Genomic DNA, 11,996 nt, shown 5'->3' with positions numbered 1-11,996 from the left:
CACTACGATGATCTATAAGATCTCCCAATTCATATAATAAAGATAATAATTCCAAATATTAAATGCCAAAACTAACGCTATCAACTCCAAATCATAAGTAGGGTAGTTATGCTCGTGCGCCTTCAACTATCTCGATGCATAAGCAATAACATAACCTTCCTGCATTAATACACAACCCAAATCGATATTAGAAGCATCACAATACATGGTGAATTTCTCACCCTCAACAGGAAGAGCCATTGTAGGAGCTGAAGTAAGAGACCCTTTGAGCTTACCAAAGCTTGATTCATACTCCTTGGACAATCTGAAGAAACCTCCTTCTAAGTTAATCTTGTCATCAATGCTATAATAGTTGCAAAACTCTCAATTAACCATCTATTATTAGCGGACAACCTAATGAAGCTATTAGCCTAAGACGGGGATATAGGTCTATCCCAATCACGAGAAGCCTTTATCTTTAGTGAGTCTACAATATTCCCATCCTTATACACCACATGCCCAAGGAATGTCACCGACTAAAGAAAAAACTCAAACTTAGAGAACTTGGCAAATAGCATATGATTCTCAAAGTCTAGAGCATAACTCTCAAATGTTGCATATACTCCTCTCCACTTATTGAATAAATAAGGATGTTATCAATGAATACAATCACAAAAGAATCAAAATATGGACTGAGCACACAGTTCATCAAATCCATAAATGCGTCTGGGGCATTAGTCAACCCAAAAGACATTACTAGGAGCTCATAATGACCATAATGGGTCCTAAAGGCTGTCTTTGGGATATCATCAACCCAAATACTCAATTGATGGTAATTGAATCACAAATTAATCTTAGAGAAACCATTGCTCCATGAAGTTGGTCAAGCAAATCATCAACAAGATACTGGTTTTTCACCACCACCCAATTAACCAGTCTATAGTCGATACACATATGAATAAAACTATCTTTCTATAATAGAAAACATAGGATCTCTACAAGAAGAAGCATCGAGCCTAATAAATCCCTTACCAAGAAGATCCTAAAGCTAAGAATTTAGCTTTTGAAGATTTGCAGGAGCTATATTGTAAGGTTCCATAGAAATAGGTCAGGTGTCTAGCTCATGATCAATAATAAACTCAGTATCACGCTTAGGTAAATTGATAGGGACAATATTACGAAACTCATAAACTATAGGATTAAAGTCACACATTGGACTCTCCATACTAAATCATGAATATAAGTGAGATAAAACTCGCAACCCCTTAAAATAAGTCCCTTTACCTAAATATAAGAAATAATCCCCATTTGCTCGCGACTAACACTCCCTGCCATATGACTTGGAGTATGCTTGGCATGGCTAAGGTAGCAGTCTTGGCAAAATAATCCAGGACTGCATAATAGTAGGATAACCAATCCATGCTCAAAATCACATCAAAATTTACCAAGTGTAGTATAATAAGATCAACATGAGTATCAACCTCTCGAATAATCATAACACATGATCAGAAAACCTAATTCACTACAAAAAAATCTCCTACTAGAGTAGATACACATAATGGAATGGGTAATGAATCCCAAGATAACTCTAACCGTGGGACATAATAAGAAGACATATAAGAATAAGTTGATCTTATATCAAATAAAGCAAAATACGACTGGCGACATACCAAGATCATACATATGATAACAACATCTAAAGACTAAGCCTTAAGTCTAGTAGGAACTGCATACAATAGACCACGCCTGACACCTTGCTAGGCTTCTAATTGTTCTCATGTCCTACTTGCCTGAGAACTTCCATGAGTATCCTAGGGACCACCCCTTTGACTAGCATACTACCTTTAGTGGGGGTGGAACTTCTCGAATCAGTGGAACACTCTAAACTAAAGAAACCATCGCGCTACGACTAGGGCACTATATTAAGAAATAACCAAAAGCTACAAAAACATAACCTGCCCCAGGAGCTGTACCAAAACTAAAAGATCTGTCTAACCCAAAAGAACCATTACAACTAGAATAACAAGAATATGAACATCTCAAAGACTAACCACTACCCTATCTAGGACAATAACTAAATCTAAATTGAACTCCATCAATACTCTAAAATGTGGCCTGAATTGGCCTACTACACTGATCTTAATATTGATACGGCTGATGCAAAGGGTACCTACCCTAAGAACCATTGCCTTTGAACCATGAGCTACTATGAATTCTACTAAAACTACCTTAATAACGTGACCTCTATCACTTCCCCCTTATACATCATAATGTATCTTTTTCATAACCTAAGAATGATCAGGAACCTTAATAAAAGATCTACCCATAATAACCAAACCTTATGTAGACATACAAAAAGAAAATCTCAATCCTCAAACAAAGCAATGAACTCTCTTATACTCGATAGTAAGAATAGAAGTAGCATAGATTTCCCATTCATGGAATTGTGTCTCATACTCCATAACAGACATGGAGACCTTCTACAACCTTGAGAATCGATCTCCTAAATAATTCCCAAGACTAAGAGGCATATACTAGAAGATCTCAAAAAATTGAGTCCATGTCTATAAGAGAGATATAGCTGGACTAGAATCAAGATGACCTTCCCTCCAATGTCGAGATACCAAGTCAAACTAAAATATAGTGTAGTCTACACCGTGAGTCTCAACTAGGCCCAAATTATAAAGCCTATACTTACAAACAATCAGTAACTTATATGCATCCTCACTTGGTGCACTAGAAAACCTTGATAGAGCCAATCTCAAGAAACTTCCTAATATTTTGTACTCCTCAATAGACATGATAGGATAGATAACCACCGACTAAGCAACTATTGGCTGGGCAAATATCGACTAGGCAACCACCAGTATAGGAGGGACCTCAACTCTCTGCAGTTATAGGGTGCACCCCTACCTCAGTACCAGTCTGATCTGCAAACCATGCACCATAAGATAGTGCACCACAAACTAATCCCAAATGATGAACTAAAACATCCCTAAGCACTAAAGAATAAATAAATCTCAATGTAGCCTGGGCTTGTCTCTAGCCTACTGCTGGATGGGGCAAAAGATCTCTATATTTGAGGTAAGAATAGGGTCTGGTAAAGGCTCTCTATCCTAGACCCTAGCTGGGGACTCATACCTGGGCTGTCCATGACCTTTAGGTCATTTATGAACTATATCAAAATCCCTAGGCTCAAGCTCAGGACCCTTATCTTATATAGCAATAGCACGTGTCCTATCCATCTTTAAAAAAAAATAAAGGAATACTTTAGAAATCAACTTAGTCTCTTAGCACGAAATAAGTGAAAATCTCCTAAGAATTTCCTATATCCTCTCAAAGATAAGAAAAGAACATCATCATTTTAATCCACGAGACTCTACTAGACACTTGCTCTTGTACCAATAATACTAATGAAACCTAGGATCTGATACCGATTTGTCATAACCTTGTTTACAAGTCATTATGACACCTATGTTATCTTGCCATAGGTAAGATAAACCATAGTTTGGAGCTACACATAATGGGCTAACATGATAAAAATGGACTAAAAACAAGAAATCAATATTTAAAGAGTTAAACTAATAATAAAATAGTCATAACAGTCTAATAGATAAATAAAAGAGCAACAACCATCCTAAGACTGAGTAACATCGGTACAAAAGCTACTACAACAGAACTCTATGTACTAAATAGTCAAATATAATTTGTCTCAAAAATAAAAGACTAGACATGGATAAATAGAAGAAAAAAGGGCAACTCTAATTCTGATAGCTCACCCTATCTCCGAAATTAGCTCAACATAATTTTCAAATCAATGACAACTACTAGTACTCAAATTTGTACCAACTGTAGGCACCATCACCCAACTGAGTTGAATAATGATATAAATACAAAAAATAGAAGATAAAATAAACTAACTTAGGGTAAAAAGGGGTAAACCTAGAAATATGCTCCAACACTGTTGTGCATAGGTAAATAAATTAATACAATAAAGTAACATAAAGATCATAAAATTATAACTACTAAATTATCCCCCATAAGCCAATAAGTACGAAAAAGTAAATAATTCAATGATGCCTCTATAAGTATGGAGGGTACAATCAAAGAGAAGTAAAAAACTGAAGATCCATATCTCTACCGAATATCAACTATAACCATCAAACTATCCTTATTGAATCATATCATGTTCAACTCTCAATGCCAGACTCAAATCAAAACTCATATCATTATCATCATATCATCCTCAATATTATCAACATTATAACATCATTTACCAAACTTGAATCAAAACTCATAATAGCAATATTATCATTAATTGTTAGACTTGAAACAAATATAAACTAACCATAAGCATATGCTATAACAATAAACTATATAAGTAAAACTATACCAATAAACCACTAAATTTTACTCGGAATTAACATCAACTCTGAATACCAAACTAGCATACTGATTAAATATTCAATCATCCAAAGTCCCAAAAGAATTACTAATAAGGGTGTAACACACATAATAGGTCTATAAAAGCTAACACAAGTGTTAGACTAAGGTGGGCTGAAGGGGCCAACTTTTAGTCCCTAAAATCCATTTGTAGGAAAATTCTCCCTTGAACAAGGCTAAGGTATCATTAATTTCTAGATGGTAAATAAGCCCTAATTAGCCTTAATATAGTAATTCTTCCTAAATTATGTGCAGCTAAGTCAAGTACACCTAAATTACAATTTTAAGATAGACTAAATAGTCCAAATAACCCATACAATTTCAATCATACCTCCAACACCTAAATCGCACCCCATATCTATCATAATATCAAAATCATACTATAAAGTAGCTTAATTATAAAGAGTGTAAGACTACTACCGGGGTGTTGAAGAAAAGCTAATGAATCTGTTAAACCACCAATTTACCTTTTTAAGAAGCTTCCTCGAGGTGCCATGCTATAAAAATCCAATCTACTCATCCAAAAGAGAATAATGATACCTATATTTCACTATTCTACTTTTGGTCCAAATACACGTAAAAATCCTATGTGGAGCCCATTTATGAAATAACACTTTCAAAACCAACATAACATCCCTCTATGCTCAAGAAATATTTATCCTCAAAGATAGGTGAATTCCAAGCTCTAATGGTGCTACAATCAAGCCACCAATACCTTAGGGATTTTAGAAAAAATATGGTAGAATTAACCATGAAATTAGTGGAATCTTAATTTGAAGAAGAAATGCATAAATTCACTTTACCCAAGATCCAAAATCACCCACAAATAATTCTCCCAAGTTTTCCCACCTTATAGGGTTTAATATTCCAAACAATAGGTAAAAAAATGGGCTAAGTAGGGTATTTATACCCATTCCAGGCCCATAGATATCACTTAAGCAAATACCGGGGAGCTTAAGTGATTATCGATTAAGATACCTAGTGTCGCTTACGTGATATTGGTCATTAATGCAACCTATCTCTTAAGAAATATTTGGCCTCTTAAGTGACCATTGCTTAAGCAATACCTTTTAGGCTTAGGCAGGTCACTTAAGTGACTAGCATGCCATTTAAGCGACATTCACTTAAGGTACTCATGGTGCTCTTAAGCGATGTACCAGGACCAGCTGAGACTTTGAATTTTTCCAAGTCTTAACTAACCCCTCAGGATTCATTTGGAGTCCCATATGTGCAAACAAACTATGCTACCCTACCAATTTAATGTTTCAGACTCAATTTAGTTGTCAAAATTTCCATCCAAGGTTGTTTCAATGAAAAATTAGTCCCATACCTACTTTCCATTTTTCTTAAATTTTGGAAAATAGCCCAAAATGATTTTGGGAGTACCAGGACCCAAACCAAGGATCCACCTATCTTAAAATTGACATTTTAGAGCTGTTGGAGTAGTCAGAATTAGCACACAAGATTGTTTGACTCAAGTATTTACTTTACAACCAATTTGAACTAGTGAAGACTTCAAATTAGTGAATTAGCCCTAAAAACCACATGAATTGCCTGGTAACCAAACTATCAGTTCCAACATGTCATAAATGACTTGGGGAAGCTATAGGAAAGCTCCAAATAGCTAACATGATTAGAAATAGAAAAATATTCTAGAGGGTCATTATAATAAATCCTAGATTTTCTAGTTTTAGAGCTCAATACCCACCAAATTAAAGATCTTTTAGTGTTTTTCAGAACACAATCAGGTTTTCCTTAATCTGATATTAGAGTAAAAAGTTATGACCAATTTACCATAGGGGGTCCAAGCGAAACCGAGTTGCATAAACTAAGGGCCCCAAATTAGTAGGGCTCCATAGTATATTTGTGTTAGTATGATCCAATATAGCCACCAATCAGTAGAGATAAAGCTCCACGATAGTTCTGTGCCACCCTAGGGTCCCCCCGGTATCCCAACTTTTCTTTGTCTTTATTTTTGAAAGGGTAAATTGGTATTTTGACCCCCAAACAATCATATAACTTGATATAACCATATTTACCTTAAAAATTCAAGATTAAATCATATTTCATTCCTCTCTGAACTCTCAAGAATGCAAAAGAGGGTTTTATCTCAAAAGTTCAACTTTAAGGCTCCAAACTCGAGCTCTTCTTCAAGAAATGGATAAGTTCAGCTATGTACGACCTCAACAAGTATAATCCCTTCATCCTTGTGACAAAAATCAAGTTTTAAAATTCTATATATATGTATTCTTGTGTTAACCCTAAGCTTTCAATTCAAATTTCCCATGTTCTATTTATAAGTTTTTCCAACATACTTGACAACATTTATGAACTCCTATGTTTTAGTTGCATACTTATTTACGTGTTGTCAAACCCTAATTTAAAGTTTGATGGAATGTTCATGAAATCTTTATAAATTGATAATGAACCTTTGTAATATGCAAGTTATATCCCCTTTGTATGATTTCAAGATTTGAACCATAAATTGAAAATAAGTTCTTTCCTTCACTACAATTTAGCCTAAATATTAAGCAAGTGCTTGACATGAATATGAATTTACAAGGATTTTCATGTTCCTAATATTATTTACCATAGCTTAGCATGGTTTATAGTGATTTAGCATGAAAAATATGAATTTCAAGTATATATGTGATATAAGCCTAGTTTACATAAAATTTTCATGTTTTTTTGCATAAGTTACAAGACTTGTAGATTTTACCAAAAAACTCATCATAAACTACACACGATGATATTAATTACAAGATTTAGCATGAATTATATGAGTTTGACGTAATTTAACCTTATGGTCTCAGTTTATCATGAACCCATGATTTTTAAGTATATGATTCATGATTAGCATGACAGTCGGGTATGCCATCAATGATTCTATAGTATGACATCTAAATATTCCATCAATGATCTATGAATTAGTAAGAAAGCATGCCTAGTTTTCAATATTTTAGGACTACCCTTATTAATTTACTTTAAAATTAGTTCCATGCTTCTTTCTATGATATATTTTATATAGTATGAGCAAATAGTATGGTTTGGAGAGTAGTATCAAACACCGAGGGGTAAGCTTTTAGTGATTCCAAGTCCTAGAAATCACATGCCACCATAGGTATTATAATAGCCCAAATAGGCTTAGTCTAGAGATCACACCATGTAATACCCTAGGTTTTGAACTTTGAAATTTTCTTAGTAATTATGCTTATTGCTCAGGCACAACTAAGGTGATGAGTCATGAAGATTTATCACAAGTAGTTTAGTGCCACTCATTGTATTACCAGGGAGTTTATCCAAGTTTGGTCCCTTGATAACAAACCCATGGTATGAGTTATCAGGTCACGTGATAAGTCGTTAGGTGTCACATATTTTCTTAATAGTAAAGGTTTTCTAGGAGTCTACCTTGGTCATGAGTTAGTATTCATGAGTCATAGGTGATGTCACGAGTCATAGGGAGGGACTCGTGACCATAAAAGTAAGGGGTCAAGATTTTGGTTCTTCAGCTATGAGTCTTAGTGACAACTCCTGCATATTTTTATTAAGGGTTAGTTGGTATTTTCCCTTATTTAAACTATTCCCATGAATTAAATTCTTTCCTTATCCCTATTTCCATCTAATTAACATAATCACAAACATTCTCTTTTCTCTTAAATTCCCCAATAAAAAATAAGCAAGGGTTTCAATGGATTGGTCATCTAAAGCTCAATTTGTGGTTTCTCTTCCAATTTTCTTGGCATTTTCAGTCATGTACCTGTCCCCCAACTTGGTTTACATAAAATCATGTGTTTAATAATAGTTTAATTGATTTAATTCTTTGGTTTGAATAATGGGTTGAGGTTATTGTATAATTACTACTTGGTTGGTTTTCCTATGGTTTTAGAATTTTAATTTATGCTTTTTCTCATGGTCATTGAATTAAAATTGTCCATGGGCATGCTGGATGGGAAGGGAATCATGGATTTCCTCAAATTGATGGATTTTGGTATTGGAATCAATATTAACCCCAACTTACTTTATGAAATTGGTATTAAAATATGGATATATAATTAATTTAACTTGAATTTGGAACCTTGCATTGCATAAAAGTCTAATGGAATATGAAACCAGTTTTCAAAAGGCCTTGGTGGCCATGGAATGGTTTTAAATAGGAACTTTGGAGTCTAACTAGCTAATTGGTTTTGCATAATAGAATTGGCTTGCAAGCACAATTAATTAGTATAAAGATACCATTCGATAAATGTCCAAATGGATGACTTCTTTGTTAAATGGATGGGTTATGTATAAATGTTTTAATTGGGATTAAAGGGGGTTGGTGTATCTTATCGTGGAAGGTGGAGGTCCTAGGAAGATGGTACTAGAAACCATATTTGTCGACATAGGGTCCTTGGTGGCTGTGTATATATATATATATATATCAACATTGGAACGACTGGTGTTAAGGCATTTCGTGGCCCTTTCTTGAATTTTCCTGGTACATGCGGCTAACATGCACTAGGACCCATTTAGCAGGGGAACTGAACCCACAAAGTTTGTGAGTTTTCTTAGGATGGTTAGAGCTACACAGTCTAGGCTAATGATTTTGAATTTTTTGCTTAAATCTTATTCCCTATTCCAATATCTTATATATATATATATATGTATGTACATATGTCTGTGAACATGTACCATGAGATTGGTATTGATTATAAAATGTCATTATTTTATCCCTACCCTACTTTATATGCTATCGCTCATCCCTCTAACTGTCCTTGGATGCTACATTGTTTCATAATATAGGTTCTGAAGACACTTTCTTTACCCCTGCGTAGCATTAGGTGAGCCGATTGATCGAATGCTTCATGGTGAAGTGGTAAGCTTCTAGCCTTCAAAAATCTTAGTTATTCGGTCAATTTATTTTCCTACTTTAAAATTAAAGAGTTCACATTATCAAATGACCTAGTTTAATAGTTTGGTTAGTTTAGATGCTTTTATGGATATGGGTGGGTTGGATGGTATTATTGACTCTTGGAGCTTATTCTTGGCCCTTGCAAAATTTTTGAGTGTTAAACCTTCTATCCATCATACGACACATACCATAACATATACAGTGTAGATACTGGTCCAGGGCCCTAGTCGTATATTGGTCAGTATGATATTGGCCAAGTTATATTAAAGGTATGAGAAGACTCCATACGAGTTATATGTTCATGATATAAGAAGTACAGTTTCCAATCATCTATTGTCTAATGTCTAGCCTAGATGTTCTGCTTAGGGTAAGACTTGAAGGGTACTAGTCTTATGTTGATGTCATAATTTGGGAAAGGGAGTCGTATATTGGACAGAATATAGTGTCAAACTTTCTATTCTGGTTATAATTGGATGGTACCACACGTATGATATGGTAATGAGTTGAAGGGTCCACTCATACCTACGTATGAGATTTTTACAGCTTTTAAGCTGAGGGTAGCTTGGACGTTTCCCCTCCTAATCCTTTAAGACCTCACATCTTATAACCCTAGTTGGTCATTCCATATATACTTTAGAAAGTTAAAAATACTCTCTAAACACTCTATAACAACCTCTTAAGAAGATTGGGCTAGGGTTTCTTCAAGCTGGTCATCTAGACGCTTAAGGATCAAGATCTCTCTGTGAATTTTCATAACTCAAGCATGTTACTCCTCCCTCATTGTTAGTTCAACTAAAAGCATGTTTTAATGGATGGTTTTACTGGTGTTATTATGGTAATGTTTGGGTTTTGAAATATATGTTGGTTTTTTTTTGTTCTTGGTTGTATAATGTTTTCCTATGATTTTCTTATGGTTTTCATCTTATAATTATGGTTTGAACATGTGGTTTCATGGTAATGGTCAATTGATACATGGTTTTTGGTTTGAAAATCTCATGCCCTCAATATGTTTGTTAAAATGCCTATAAGAAAGTTTTTATCACATAGTTTGACTATAATTGAAAACTTTACATTGGATAATATAGTAATGGAACCTAAATTAGATTTGTTGATTTTAAATGGTTTGGATAGGCCTTAGTGGTCATGGCTTTGGTTTAATTAGAAATCTTGTGGGGTACATGGGAATCACCTACTATGGCTAGTGACATTGCTTGGAAGCTGCAGTTAGTATGACAATACCACTTCTAATGGCTTGATAATTGACACTTGGAATTGGTGTTTTAGTTATGTGCTAAATGTTTTAATTTGGTAATAATGGCGGGTTGTGATAGCAAACTGTAAAGGTGTGAGTCTGATGAAAGGACACCAGAAACTCATGTTTTCCAACATGAGGGTTGGTTATGGTGACTATATGCTTGTGGGGTACACAGAAATCACCCTTGACAATTGACTCTTAGAATTGGTGGTTTGGTTTGTGCTAAATATTTTAATTGGTCACTAATGGCGGGTTGTGATAGCTAACCGTAAAGGTGTGAGTCTGATGGATGGACAATAGAAACTCATGTTTGCCGACATGAGAGTTGGTTATGGTAACCATATGATTGTGGGATACACGGGAATCCCCTAAGTTATAATTGTGTATATGTATTATGGAGGTCAAAGGGTACACGGGAATCTCCGCCCCTATGATATCTTGTCTGGTTCATATGGCTACATGCATTGGGTCTCATTCAGGAGGTAACACTAGACCCATATAGCCCAGGGATGGATTATGATGGTAAAGTTACACAAACCCAGGTTAAATTTTAAGTGCATTCTAAATATTTCCTTTTCCCGGCATGGCATATATGTATGTATGTCGTTTCATATGGGCATTTACTTTGGTTTAAATAATGGCATTATGTTATCCTTATTCTTAAATATATGCTAGCGTTTACCTGCTATCATTTTTGGGCATTTTATCCCTACACAATGCAGGAACCGGTCATATTATCGCACCTCCTGCTCAGTTACTTAGTGATTCGAGGACAACTTAAGTTAGACTGAAATGGTAAGCTTTTATACTTTGGAAGGACCATTTCATGTTATGGTTTATCTTATGTGTTTGCTATTCTTTACCACAACAACAATAATAACATGCCTAGTATATTCCTACCAAGTGGGGTTTGGGGAGGGTAAGTGTATGAAGTCCATACCACTACTTCTATGTGAGATAGAGAGGCTATTTTTAATAGACACTCAGCTTAAAGTAAAGCAATCTGAGATAAGATAAGGAAGAGTAATAAAACAAGAAGATATACTATAAATTAACATACTCAATAATACCTAAAGCAAGATACTTTAAGTATACACCAAAACATACAATATCCTAACTCATACTAACCTTCTACTCTAATTCTCCTCCTCCACAACTTTCTATCTAGGGTCATGTCCTTGGGAAGATAAAGCTGTTCTATGTTATGTCTAATAACTTCTCTCCAATATTTCTTCGTTCTATATCTATCTCGCTTGAAACCATCCTTAGCCAATATCTTACACCTCCGTACTGGGGTATCCATGCTTCTCTGTATCACATGACTGAACCATCTCAACCTTGCTTCCCTTATCTTGGCTTCTTCCAAAGCGACACCCACATTATTTCTGCCACCTTCATCTTTTGAATATGGGTCTTCTTAACAGGACA

Source organism: Capsicum annuum, chromosome 6 (assembly GCF_002878395.1).
Source record: "Capsicum annuum cultivar UCD-10X-F1 chromosome 6, UCD10Xv1.1, whole genome shotgun sequence".
NCBI lineage: Eukaryota > Viridiplantae > Streptophyta > Magnoliopsida > Solanales > Solanaceae > Capsicum > Capsicum annuum.
This window is presented reverse-complemented; position numbering follows the sequence as displayed.